General features: G+C 36.9%; 1 protein-coding gene and 1 pseudogene across 4 annotated transcripts in view; one reads left to right on the top strand and one right to left on the bottom strand.

Moving 5' to 3' along the window:
* Positions 1 to 15361, bottom strand: part of LYPLAL1 (lysophospholipase like 1) — a 131261-nt gene that overhangs the window by 56372 nt on the left and 59528 nt on the right. The gene's annotated exons all lie outside the window — the stretch shown is intronic.
* Positions 8538 to 9701, top strand: LOC105722273 (E2F-associated phosphoprotein-like; annotated as a pseudogene).

Genomic DNA, 15361 nt, shown 5'->3' with positions numbered 1-15361 from the left:
GTAAGGAAGATGCTGTATTTTTTTATTCCAGGCCTAAATATGGAGAGAGTTAAAATATTGCAATGTAGTCTAGCAGCATACTTGAGGACCTGCCAAGATTGCCATTATAATCCTTACTTGTCAGGAGTTTGTATTCTGTCACATTTAGTTGAGTATAAATTGGAATATAATACCTAAATCTCAATTTTAATTTTAGACCTTATTATGTTTAAACTATTATATGTGCTAACACAAGAACACATACACACACACATTGCAAATCACAAACATATTTCTATGAACAAAATTTTTTCTCTATATCCCAAGAGAGTGATTCTTTCATAAAGAGAATTTCATTGTCATCTTGACCAACTCTCTGAAGTATCTTCATATTTCTAGTATTCCCTTCTACTTCTGGAATGCTACTGACTCATTGATTCACTAACTTACTCATTCAGAAAACATAAACTTAGTACCTACTGAGTACCAGGGACTGTGCTGGATTCTGGACATGCACTAAGGGCTAGCAGGTGGCCAAGGCAGCACAGTAGTAACTACACGTCTGGGTTTTGTTCAGATAACCTCTATTCAAATCCCAGCTCTCCCATTTATTTTATAATTTCATAATTTGTAAACTGGAAATAATAACATATTTCCTGGCACAGTGCCTGACACAAAGTAAATCCTGAATGAATGTTAGCTATTATCATCTGATAAGTCTCCCTGGCTATCAGAAAGGACAGGAATAGGAAGGGGGTTATGACAGAGAAATAAAAAATAAAGTAATTCTCTTGATGTACAAATTTCCTAGGACAAACCACACATCTTTGAACACCTTCGCAAGGTCAGTCATTCTATACTCATATTTGCCATATTTTAAAAATAATATCTTCTCTGATTAAGTTTTAGGTGAATTCTTATAAACAATGCCCCAAACATATTTATCTAAGTAATAGTAATGTGATCATATGTTCCCATCAATTATCTTGTTTTATTTTTAAAATGGCTAATGATAATTTTAAATAAGTTGAGGTTTATATTGTTATTTATCTGTGCTGGTATTTGTAAAGTAAGGGCCTATTTTATTTTATTATTTCCTATTTGATTTTCTCTGATGATCTCAAAACATTGTAGAGCAGAGAGTATATACAAAGTCTGCAATAGTTCTAGACCTTGTCCCAGAAGCTAAACAAATGCTCTGTGTCTGGATTAGTAGCTATCAATTTGCTTATAGAAGCAAGTTTTTCTCAACATGGCATATGAAGTTCGGGAAAACATGTCTCAGGCAAATGAAATGGTACCCTGAAAAAGGATTACTCCAAAGGGCTCATCACAAAAACACTAAAAGTTTAGGTCCACCAAGATTTCAGAAATCATCTTGCTCACACCTCCCAGTTGGAACTTGAGGAAACTAATGCTGAGACGTGTTCAGTGATTTTCCAAAAGCTATGCAATAATGGTAAAGTCTAAAAGCCAGGTCCATGGATTTCCCATTCATTTATTTTTCCTTAATTCATGACTTCAGTCATTCGATAAGCATATGCTAGCCAGCTTCTCTAGCCCAGGGATTGTGCTAGATGCTGGGGATAATAAAGTTACCAGTGAGACAGTCCTGCCCTATGGAGCATAAATTGGGGAGGTGACTGTGGGACAGGTGAAGAGAATATTAATAAAGAATTATAATATAGGTGCCATAAAACAGGAAGCATAAGGTGCTATGATAAAACCCGGGAAAGCCCACCTGAGTCTTGGTGTTCCCAGAAAGCTTCCTGGAGGGAGAGAAGTCTAAGCTGAAATTTGAAAGCAAAAAAAAAGTATGGACCAAAACTAGACAAAGGGAGGAAAGAAGACAGAGGTAAGAATAGTAGAAAGTTCTTTATCAAACCAGACCTAGCAACAAGATAACAAAAATAAATAACTCTATATAACATGGAGTCACCATTACTGCTCTGAGATGGTGCCATATATTGTCATTACTAGTACCATCTCTGTGATGAAGCTTTGTATCACATTATTATTTAGCACAATAGCTTACTAAAATATTCTCAGCCTCAAACGTATAGTAGGAGATTTCCAATGAGCATGTATATTCATTTGTGCTGAGCTGACTTTTTATGTTGTCTTAACCATTAATTTCTTATTGTCAAAATACTCAGTGGGATATTTTAGTTAACAGCATCATTTTTCATTTAGTATTTTTATGGATCAATACAATTTTAGGTGCTACAACAACAAAAACAAATAAAGTGTTTTCTCTTACACATGGACATGGGGAGGGGAACAACACGCACTCGGGCCTGTCAAGGGGTGCAGGGAAGGGAGACCATTGGGAAAAACAACTGATGCATGCTGGGCTTAATACCTAGGTGATGGGTTGATAGGTGCAGCAAGCCACCGTGGCACACGTTTACCTATGTAACAAACCCGCACATTCTGCATATATCCCCCAGAAGTTAATTTTTTTAAGTGCTTTATCTTATAGGCAACTGGTATTTCACTGATTTTAAAATTCGTAAAAAGTTCAAGTAGATTTTCCAACTATATAATTCAGTACGCTATTTTCATACTTTACACTTCACAGAAGACTAGAGAAACTCAGAGGTATATGAAAATACTGTTTCTAGGATTTTATGAATGAATGGACTGTTTTGGTAGATAAAGTGATGTATTTTTATTTCTTAAGAGAATGTCTCATTGACAGTTACGGATTCCATAAAGGCTTTGAATGACTTAATGCCCAAAAGTAAAAACAAATATATGAAATTAACACGAGGTCTGATACAGACAACTAAAACTATGCAGATATGTGTAAAGTTACTCTTTATACAAAATGGAGGAATCATTACTTGCTTTGAGATAATAGCTAAAGCTGTAATTACTAATACTGCCTATGTCATGACACCTAGTATCACATTATCCAATAAAATGTGTTGAATGAAAGTGTGGTAACTGTTGAAAACTTGGCCTCTCCTCCTCCGCAGGAAACCACATCTTCTCATATCCAACACTCCTAGACAGTAAGAGCAGTCTCTTGCCTGAAAGAATCTAGTGCTCCTAAATGGATAGAATCCAGATGTTAGTGGATGGCTTCAATCATCCCACATGGGACCCATGTAGTGCACATTTTTCTTTTTTTATTTTTAATGTCCATATGTTTGTTTGGCTAGAAATCAAGTTTCATTACATGCTCCTATTATTCCACCATATAACAATTTTATTTATAGGCCCTTCATATAAGGACTAATTTCTTTGATAGAAAGGCTGCTAATGCTTATTTAAGCTCACTATAATGAAAACAATATTGTTGGAACACCAAACAAATGCCCGACCTCAGAACCATGGCTTTGGTCCTCTCCCGGAATTAATGGAACTTCACAATGTCAGCTTACTCTCTCTGGGCTCCTTACGAAAATGCACTGAAAGCAGACAGGAACTTTATTAAATGCTGGAAATTTGTATATAAAGCAAGCATGGTGTACTTAATCTCCATATTGGCGTTGAAAAATCTTCCTGATGCCAAGACTATACTTGAATTTAGGGGCTCACGAACATAATGAATGTCTTAGAAAACCACGTAGGAAGTAGGCAATTTTGTTTCTGAATACACCCTATATGTGTGTACGCATGTAGTAGCAATGGCAACTTTGATTTCTGTTCTACTCTGCAAAAACATGTTTGGTCATGGCACATATTCCAAAACTGAATGTAAAATACATTATCTGAAATATTAAAAGTGCACTGATGTCAAGTCGGATCCCAGCCTATTCTTCCACATTGATCCATAGGTAATTAAATTATGTTCTATAAACAAATGCTTGGCTTGACAGCCTCACTTTCTCATTCAGAAGGGTCTGGTAGCAATCAAGGATTCCTCGATATTAACCTTAGAAAGTTATGCTCTCAGTGAAAAAAGTTTTCTGTTTTAAGAATGTCACCTTTATGTTTCAGATGTTTACATTTTTGCTTACGTATGTACCATAAACAAATACATTGGTGATTTAACAATATGGTTATCTCAAGCCTGTGAAGTGTCTTGTCAGCCATCTAAAAGCATATGTTGTGCAGTCAAGCCCCAATAATATTTTAGTTAAATTAATCTACAATTTTCTTCAGGACATCTTGGTCAAAGTGAATTATAATGTAAACAAATGAGAGACTTGGTATTACATTATGTAAGATATACATAGTAAGCTAGTGTGAAAAATTAATACTTAAGTAATCATTTTAAGTGACTATAATTTTGTCATATTCTCATTTCATTAAATGCAGGGATAAAGAAATGAATAGACTTAAAAAAAAAGTTTTAAGATAAAAGTCTCAGTTTGCCTCCAAACTAGAGGCTGCATATACATTGTCCATTGTTTGCAATTATAACTTGTCTTAGGGACTGCTTAATGTGCACTCAGTTGGGTGCACATGAATAAATGTTCCTAAGTGATAAAAAATATCAGTTCAGAAATCACGATGAATAAATGTTCCTAAGTGATAAAAAATATCAGTTCAGAAATCACGTTATGTTATATAAATGACCTATATAAAAGATATTTCAAAACTTAAAATTCTATAGCAATGGCATGAATGCTTCAAAGTGTTTTATAGCACTAGACAGAAAAAGAAGTTTTTGGAGTGATGGGTAATTATTAACATAAAAGAAATAATTTTCTTCTAGTTTGACCTGACGATTATTATTATTTTATATAATTTTCAATATTTTCTCTAAATATAAATTCTAACATTTCTAACATTAGATTATCTTTTGTGCATAAGCAAATATGGGAATCCTCTACACTTAGTATTCTACGAGTATTGTTTATTTGGTTTGGGAAAGAAACTTAAGGAAGTTATCTAATAGAGACAGATTTATTTGTTTTTGGGCTTTATAATAACTTGATTCAATAGTTTATGAATAGGCTGGGCACGATGGCTCATGCCTGCAATCCCAGCACTTTGGGAGACCGAGGTGGGCAGATCACAAGATCAAGAGTTAGAGACAGCCTGACCAACATTGTGAAACCCTGTCTCTACTAAAAAAAAAAAAAAAAATTAGCCAGGCCAGCTACTCAAGAGGCTAAGGCAGGAGAATAACTTGAACCCAGGAGGTGGAGGTTGCAGTGAGCTGAGATTGTGCCACTGCATTCCAGCCTGGGGACAGAGTGAGACTCCATCTCAAAAAAAAAAAAAAAAAAAAATGCTTATGAATAAGAGAGTTACATCCATTAAGTATAACTTTTAGTATATTATTATTTCGTTTTTCAAAGTTCAAAACAATTCTGATTTGAAGCAAAAACATTTTGATTTGAAGATAAGCAATAATTATGATAATAATGATTTACTAGTATGTTCTTTGTTCCAGGCTGTGTATTGTATACCTAACAAACACATATACATAAATTCATTCTCAAACAATCTCATAAGGTTTATACTATCGTTACTTAACATGGAGAAGTCAGGGACCAGAACATTTAATAAGCTTGGCCCAAAATAGCAATATGGTTCAAACTCTAATGTAAATGACTCGAGATGCTATAGTCTTTCTGATTTCTCTACTTCTCCTCCTCTATACCATCACCCACACACATTACATCTCTTTTCAGAATCTCAATCACAGCTTCTGTCCCCTATGTGTATCATACTTAGAGGCAGAGATTATCACCACCTTGGAAAGCATTTCTTTATTATTGACATCTGACTGCATTTTGTTAGGCTTTTTTGTTTAAAAGTGCTAAAATGCACCTAACATAAAATTTATCATCAGTTTTTTTTTTTTCCTTTTTTGAGACAGGGTCTTTCTCTGTCACTGAGACTGGAGTGCAGTGGTGTGATCATGGTCCACTGTGGCCTCGACCTCCTGGTCTCAAGCCATCCTCCTGCCTCAGCCTCCCAAACTAGCTGGAACTACAAGCCTGCGCCACCATGCCCAGTTAATTTTTAAACTCTTTTTTGTAGAGACAAGGTCTCCCTATGTTTCCCAAGTTGATCCTGAACTCTTGGGCTCAAACGACTCACCTGCCTTGGCCTCCTCAAGTTCTGGGATTACAGGCATGAGCCATCATGCTCAGCCAAAATTGGCCATCTTAACCATTTTTAAGTGTATAGTTTAGTATATTAAGCATATTCATATTATTGTGCAAACAATCTCCAGAACTTTTCCTACTGCAAAACTAAACCTATACCTGTTTTACAATTCCCTATCACCCCCTTCTTTATTCCCAGGCAACTAAGATTCTATTTTCTGTTTTACGAGGTTGACTACTCTAGATACCTCAAATAAGTGGTTGACTTATTGTGACTGGCTTGTTTCAATTAGCATAATGTCTTCAAGATTCATCCATATTGTAGCATGTCAGAAGTTCTTTCATTTTGAAGGCTGAATAATATTAGATCGTATATATGCCACATTCTCTTCATCCATTCATCTATTGATGGACATTTGGGTTGCTTCACCTTCTGGCTATAGTGAATAATGCTGCTATGAACATGGGTGTATGCTGCTTTTAATGTTTCTGGATAGCAAGAATAAGAATCACTGGATCATAAGTTAGTTCTATTTTTAATTGTTTGAGGAACTGGCATACCGTTTTCCATGGTGGCAGCATTATTTTACATCCTCAGAACAGTTTGCAAGGGTTTCAATTTCTCCACGTCTTCACAAACACTTGCTATTTTCCCTTTTTTAAAAATGGTAGCTATCCTATCAGATATGCAGTGATATGTTGAGGTTTTGATTTACATTTCCCTAATGACTAGTGATGTTGAATATCTTTCCATATGTTTATTGGTCATTTATATATCCTCTTTGGTTAAATGTCTATTCAAATCCTTTGCCAATTGTTTAATTGGGTTATTTGTTTTCTGTGGTTGAGCTGTAGGAGATCTTTATGTATTCCAGATTGTAACCTCTTATCAGATAAATGATTTGCACATATTTTCTCCCATTTCATGGGCTGCATTTTCACTCTGTTGATAGTATCCTTTGACACACAGAAGTTTGTAATTTTGATGTAGTCTAATCCATCTATTTTTACTTTTGCTGTCATATCCAAAAAATCATTGCCAAACCCATTATCATGAAACTTTTCCTTTTATGTTTTCTTCTAAGAATTTTCTAGTTTAGCTCTTACATTTAGGTCTTTGATCCATTTTGAGCTAATTTTTCCATACAGTATAGGGTAAGAGTCCAACTTCCTATTACACTAATTTTTTTTTTTAAGGTATGGATATTCCATCGTGTATATGTGCCACATTTTCCTTGTCCAGTCTATTGTCAATGGGCATTTGGGTTGGTTCCAGGTCTTTGCTATTGTAAACAGTGCCTCTGTGAACATACGTGTGCATGTGTCTTTATAATAGAATGATTTATAATCCTTTGGGTATACACCCAGTAATGGGATTGCTGGGTCAAATGGAATTTCTGTTTCTAGGTCCTTGAGGAAGCACCACACTGTCTTCCACAATGGTTGAACTAGTTTACACTTCTACGAACAGTGTAAAAGTGTTCCTATTTCTCCACATCCTCTCCAGCATCTCGTCTCCAGATTTTTTAATGATCACCATTCTAACAGGTGTGAGATGGTATCTCAATGTGGTTTTGATTTGCGTTTCTCTAATAATCAGTGATGATGAGCATTTTTTCATATGTTTTTTGTTGGCCTCATATATGTCTTCTTTCGAAGTGTCTGTTCATATCCTTCTCCCACTTTTGGATGGGTTTGTTTGCTTGTTTGTTTTCTTGTAAATCTGTTTTAGTTCTTTGCAGATTCTGGATATCAGCCCTCTGTCAGATGGGTAGATTGCAAAAATTTTTTCCCATTCTGTTGGTTGCGGGTTCACTCTAATGATTGTTTCTTTTGCTGTACAGAAGCTCTGGAGTTTAATTAGGTCCCATTTGTCTATTTTGGCTTTTGTTGCCAATGCTTTTGGTGTTTTAGTCAGGAAGTCCTTGCCTATGCCTATGTCCCGAACGGGTTTGCCTAGGTTTTCTTCTAGGGTTTTTATGGTGTTAGGTCTTATGTTTAAGTCTTTAATCCATCTGGAGTTAATTTAATGTAAGGTGTCAGGAATGGGTCCAGTTTCTGCTTTCTGCACACTGCTAGCCAGTTTTCCCAACACCAATTATTAAACAGGGAATCCTTTCCCCATTGCTTTGCAGCCATAAAAAACAATGAGTTTGTGTCCTTTGTAGGGACATGGATGAATCTGGAAACCATCATTCTTAGCAAACTGACACAAGAACAGAAAATCAAACACCACATATTCTCACTCATAGGCGGGTGTTCAACAATGAGAACACATGGACATAGGGAGGGGGGCATCATACACTGGGGTCTGTTGGGGGGGCAAGGGAGGGACAGTGTGGGGGTGAGGAGGTCAGGGAGGGATAACACAGGGAGAAATGCCAGATGCAGGTGACGGGGGATGGAGGCAGCAAACCACGTTGCCATGTGTGTACCTATGCAACAATCCTGCATGATCTGCACATGTACCCCAAAACCTAAAGTACAATAATAAATAAATAAATAAATAAAAAGTATGGAACGCTTTAGGGACGGCACTTGCAGAGTAAACAGAGTGGAAGGTGTAGGCCGCTGCAGGCCACGATGAGCCAGCTTCCGGATGACTACGACCCCTATGCAATTGAAGAGCCTAGTGATGAGGAGCCAGCTTTGAGCAGCTCTGAAGATGAAGTGGATGTGCTTTTACATGGAACTCCTGACCCAAAACGAAAACTCATCAGAGAATGTCTTACTGGAGAAAGTGAATCATCTAGTGAAGATGAATTTGAAAAGGAAATGGAAGCTGAATTAAATTCTACCATGAAAACAATGCAGGACAAGTTATCCTCTCTGGGAACTAGATCTTCCTCAGGAAATGGAAAAGTTGCAACAGCTCCAGAAAGATACTATGATGATATATATTTTGATTCTGATTCTGAGGATGAAGACAAAGCAGTACAGGTGACCAAGAAAAAAAGGAAGAAACAACACAATATTCCAACAAATGATTAATTACTATATGATCCTGAAAAACATAACAGAGATCAGGCCTGGGTTGATGCACAGAGACGGGGTTACCATGGTTTGGGACGACAGAGGTCACATCAACAACAGCCTGTTCCAAATAGTGACGCTGTCTTGAATTGTCCTGCCTGCATGACCACACTGTGCCTTGATTGCCAAAGGCATGAATCGTACAATACTCAATATAGAGTGATGTTTGTGATGAATTGTTCTATTAACAAAGAGGAGGTTCTAAGATATAAAGCCTCAGAGAACAGGAAGAAAAGGCAGGGCCATAAGAAGATGAGGTCTGACCAGGAAGATGCTGCCGAGAAGGCAGAGACAGATGTGGCAGAAATCTATCACCCCAGTCATGTGCACCGAATGTTCCACCAAAGTGGCAGTCTATGACAAGGATGAAGTCTTTCATTTTTTCAATGTTTTAGCAAGCCATTCCTAAACAGCGCAATTGGCATTTAATTACCCAATACTGTATATAAGGCAAATATGGACAGTTACTTTCCTCCTGCCTGTTCCTATCCTTAAGTGACATTGAGGAAGCAGTGTTTTCTCTTTATAAAGGAGAATAGTTGTCAACCTTCATTCATCTCACCCTCTCCTTTTTTTTTTCTTTGATTTTTCTCCCGTGTGGATGGGACTGATATTCTCTTTTTGATGAACATTTGGAAACTATGGGGCTTTTTATTTATTAAAGCTCTTTAGAATTAAAAAAAAAAAGTATGGATATATGTTTGTATGTATATGTGTATTTATATTTTTAAATGAACTGCACTGAGTCAATCTGAGCTTGGGCGTTACTGTTGAGTTATAAAAGAGCTAAGTTGTTTGAGGGTAAAGATGACCACTTTGACTATCTCAAATCTATGTAATAAATATCTTCCTTAAAAACTCAGAGACTTTAGATGAACACAGGTAGTACTAATACCCTTTCTGAAACAAACACAGTATGAGAGTTAAAATAATAAAATGTAGAATTCAAAGAGAAAACATGTCTTCTGAAACACAAAGGCCAGTTGTATGGAAATGACTGTGGCAGAAACATATATAATTTCAATTGTATAGGAAGGAATAGTATTAAGGTATGTATCATGGAGAACATAGAAAAAATACAAAAGGGTTCCTGTTTCTGAAAGAGTTTAGTATTTAGTGAAAATATGACAGCTAGTATATGCCACATAGAAATACATACACATATTGGTAGTTATTTGACATAGCCTTTACCCTCATGAGAACATATATAGAGTTGCCTCTAGATACTGATATTCAACATGTAAGGCATGCCGAGCTTGTCAAAGCATGGCAGACAGTCTACAGGAAAATTGATGCAGACAAAACATCAGACTGGTTGGACTTCCCCAGGGAGTGTTTTTGCCATCTGTTTCAAAATGAATGATCCTTATTATTTTCTAGCTTTGGTGGTGGTGTTAAGAAAATTAGGAAATAAAGGTTTAATAACAAACATTTTCTATCATTTACTAATGATATTTATTCTCTGAAAAACCTCAATACATGGAAACACACACCCACATATACATATATATATATACACACAAGGTACGTGTATTATATACATGCATGCGTGTTTATTAATATGCATGTTTGCTTGAATACATTTATATATCAAGCTAAACTCTTGTTGATAGAAAATACAAATATTTTCAGTCCAGAGAATGACTAAATGAACATACCACGGGCTTTGACATCTTCATGTTCTTGCATTGTTTTACAGTTATTTCCATTGCTTACAATCACAGTGTTTGATGTTTTCAATGCTCTCCTATAACATGTTTCAACTGACCCTTTCTACATTCTTGTCATCTGGATCTCATCTCCATGTATGCAAGGTATTCACCCACATGGCCCTCCATCTGTACAAAATTGTTAAGGGGTATTTAAATATACCAGCAAGAAGGACTAATTTAAAAGTAGAATTCTATTTCTTTAGAAATGCCCTATATGAGTTAGCTGTCATTGTTAGTGGTTTTTATTAGCTATTGCAAAAATATATATAATTACATTTTGACAAGTAATTTTTTAAGAGTCTCTAAAAATGACTTCTGAATCAGAACAATGTCCACTTGGGTGGGTGGACAAGTGGGTTTCTGTGAGTCCGGCACGATATTGGATGGAGGCCTGCACTGGCACTGTTGTCCTATAGAATTCAGCTCTTCAGCTAGAATGTTGGCTAGTAAAAACAACTTCCAATCAGCACCCCAAAAAGCTTCTTTGCCTCAATTCATGAGTATTTAAGTTGAACAAACATTTTGAATGTAAGTATTCACTGAGGATTTAGATAACCCTTTAGGCATTAAGAAACAGCTGAATTAATAGAATAGGGTTAAAGGTGACACAGGTGGAGGCAGATTGTCATACTTGGGGATAGGAGGTTGTCTGCTAAACTTTAATTATAATTACATTTTAAAACTTTAATGCCATAAGATTAGCTTGATACATATTTTTCTTGTATCTTTCTTTTAGACACCATTGAAAACATGAATCAGGAAAATACAATCCCACAGAAACAAACTTTCTGTTGACTAATGAATTGACTTTGCTAAGTCAATCAAATTGCAAGATAAGCCTACCATACAGTTATTAAGTAGTTGAATAGTGAAAGTAACTCAGGACTTTTATTCTTGTTTTCAAAATGGCCTTTATACAAAATGATTCACCATAGTTCATAAGAGCTAACTTGGAAAAGTTAGCGAAAAACACAAATTAAGATATTAACCAAAAGCAAGAAGCATAGAAAGTATTCTCTTGAACAATGAAACATGGCTTCTCCATGACATTTCAATGACTTAAAATACTGATGTGATTTGGATATCTTAGCAATTATAAAATACTTTCACATGTCATTTGTTTTCATTTTATTTTTATTAACACTTTAAATTTAGTGTAGTAAGGTTTGTCACATAAAACAGCAGACTCCTACGTCTTTTTTAGTTGCTTACTCTAGCATTTACATTCACATTTTTAAATAATATGTTTTAGCTGCTATTTCTTTTCAGTTTTAGACTTTATCATCTTTCCAGTAGGGAACAGTGAATCTACCCTTCTGTGACGTTTGATATTGAGTGTCAATTTTACTGGATTGAAGGATACAATGTATTGTTCCTGGGTGTGTCTGTGAGGGTGTTGCCAAAGGAGATTAACATTTGAGTCAGTGGACTGAAAGAGGTAGACCACCTTCAATCTAATCAGCTGCCAGCGTGGCTAGGGAAAAAACAGGCAGAGGAACATGGAAGGACTAGACTGGCTGAGTCTTCTGGCCTCCATCTTTCTCCTGTGCTGGATGTTTCCTGCACCTAAAAAATGGACTCTGAATACTTCAGCTTTTGGACTGTTGGACCTACACCAGTCACTTGTCAGAGGCTCTCTGGCTTTTGGCCACAGACTGAAGGCTGCACTGTCAGCTTCCCTACTGTTGAGGTTTTGGAACTTGGACTGGCTTTCTTGTTTCTCACTTTGCAGATGGCCTATTGTGGGACTCAACCTTGTGATCATGTGAGTCAATACTCTTTAATAACCCCTCTTTCATATATACATCTATCCTATTAGTCCTGTCCCTCTAGAGAACCCTGACATATACACCTTCTTTTACCTGTGCTTTCTTATTTACCTATCCCACACATGCACCTCTCTCCTCTCCATCCTCCTGTTCTCTATTTGCAGTATCTATCTATCTATCTATCTTTTTGTCTATTCATCTCTGTATTTATCTGTCTCCTTTCCTCCCTCCTCTCGCTCCTCTCTATATATGTATATACTTTTAAATACATATAATATTTATATTTTCTTTTTGTGAACAAAAATGTCTTTTTAATTTTTTTTTTTAATTATACTTTAAGTTCTGGGATACATGTGCAGAATGTGCAAGTTTGTTACATAGGTATACATGTGCCAGGATGGTTTGCTGCACCCATCAACCCATCATCTATATTAGGTATTTCTCCTAAGGTATCCCTCCCCGCAATAGGCCCCAGCATGTGAAGTTCCCCTTCCTGTGTCCATGCATTCTCATTGTTCAACTCCCACTTAAGAGTGAGAACATGCGGTGTCTGGTTTTCTGTTCCTGTGTTAGTTTGCTGAGAATAATGGTTTCCGGCTTCATCCATGTCCTTGCAAAGGACATGAACTCATCTTTTTTATGGCTGCATAGTATTTCATGGTGTATATGTGCCATATTTTCTTTATCCAGTCTATCATTGATGGGCATTTGGGTTGGTTCCGAGCCTTTGCTATTGTGAATAGTGCTGCAATAAACATACATGTACATGTGTCTTTATAACAGAATGATTTATAATCCTTTGGGTATATACCCAAATGGGATTGCTGGGTCAAATGGTATTTCTGGATCTACATTCTTGAGGATTTGCCATATTTTCTTCTGCACAGCCAAAGAAACTATCATCAGAGTGAACAGGCAACTTACAGAATGGGAGAAAATATTTGCAATCTATCCATCTGACAAAGGGCTAATATCCAGAATCTACACGGAACTTAAACAAATTTACAAGAAAAAAACAAACAACCCCACCAAAAAGTAAGTGAAGGATATGAACAGACATGTCTCAAAAGAAGACATTTATGTGGGCAACAAACATGAAAAAAAGCTCATCATCACTGGTCATTAGAGATATGCAAATCAAAACTACATTGAGATACCATCTCATGCCAGTTAGAATGGCGATCATTAAAAAGTGAGGAAACAACAGATGCTGGAGAGGATGTGGAGAAATAGGAATGCTTTTACACTATTGGTGGGAGTGTAAATTAGTTCAACCATTGTGGAATATTTATATTTTATTAATGATTACTGTAATTATGTAAACTCCATTTAGAGCTGAGATATGTAGTATTCTATGGTTATATTTCCTCCCCTGAATAACTTATATTGGCTAGAATTAATAATTTTCTCATTTAATTCATTGGCTTAGTATTATTACATTTCTTGGGAACAGGAAATGTTCCTTGCTTGTTCAGTCCTATATTCCTACCACCTGGTGTGGTCTTTAGCCCAGAACGGTTCACTCAGTAAATATTTATTACATGGAATGAAATGAGAATGTAGTATTATAATTCCTTGAAGCTAGATTATTTCAAAAGTCTCTATTTTAGATAAAACTCTTTTATTTTTATTTACATGACTAAAAGACCATTTGTGTGGTAGTCTTCATAATACATTGCGGTACAGATAAATTTAAGTCTCACCCTTTTAAATGACAGAAAATATTTCCAACCTTTGAAAGGAAATTTTGCCCTCTTCAAAACATTTCATTTTGTATAATTAGAGGACCTTGATAATATTAGTTTAGGGCAAAGGATCCAAATGAAAGGAGAAAAGTTCCCTTTTCCTCCTTGCAAGGAGTGTGATGGGGGCGTGGCTCACTTCAGTGCTCCGCTGCTCAGACCTCTAGGGGAGCATACAGACAGGTCGGAGCTGCAGGGCTCCAACCCCACGGTGGTGTCTAGGGATGAATGTATACAGCTGAAGCCCTGGTGGGCGTGTGTTACAGGGTGCTCTTTTAGTTTTGCCATCTATAGGTGGCTTGTATTAACCAGCTCAATTAGACCCTGTACCTTGTCTCAAGGACAGAGAGCTTTCTGTATCCCGGGATTTTGCTTTGGTGTACTGGAAGAATCTGATCATACATGGGCATGGAAAATGAGTGAAAGGTTTTATTGAATGGAAGTAGCTCTCAGCAGATGGGAGAGCCAGAAGGGAGATGGTTTTCCCCAGGAGTGGGGCCACTCAGTGGCCGGGTCTCTCCTCCAATTGCTCCAGCCACACTCTGCGTTGTACTGCTAGTCAGCCTCGGTGCCTGCTGGCATGTTCCTCTCAACGCCAACATCCAGCCACCTGTATGTTCCTCCACTGAGTGCTCCTCTGGCATCCACCCACCTGTGTCTGCCTGCTAGGGTCTTGGGGTTTATATAGGCACAGGATGAGGGTGTGGCAGATCAGGGTGGTCTTGCGAAATGCAACATTTGGGCAGGAAACCAAAAATGCCTGGCCTCATCTAGGTCCATGGGAGTGAAGGGACCACATCCTTCTCCACTTCCCTATCATTTAAAGGGACCACGCTCTTCTCTTCCCAGCACTTCCTTATCACAAAGCAATATTTAGATATCTCTCCTTTTACTTACTCTAAATAGCTAAAAATGCATTTACTTGGAGGTGACGTTAGGCAAATTATCCTTTCTGTTTTTCAGTTTACTCATACATAAAATGGGAATATTAGTAGTATCTATTTCAAAGGGTTGTTGTGAAGATTAAAAGAGTTACATTACATATAAAATGCTTAAGGCCGGGCGGGGTGGCTCGCACCTGTAATCCCCGCACTTTGGGAGGCCTAGGCGGC

This window comes from Aotus nancymaae, unplaced genomic scaffold, assembly GCF_030222135.1.
Source record: "Aotus nancymaae isolate 86718 unplaced genomic scaffold, 86718_ANA_hifiasm-v0.15.2.pri h1tg000032l_0, whole genome shotgun sequence".
In the NCBI taxonomy this organism is placed as follows: domain Eukaryota; kingdom Metazoa; phylum Chordata; class Mammalia; order Primates; family Aotidae; genus Aotus; species Aotus nancymaae.
Note: the sequence above shows the minus strand (reverse complement) of the source record. Positions and strands in the feature narration are given on the sequence as shown.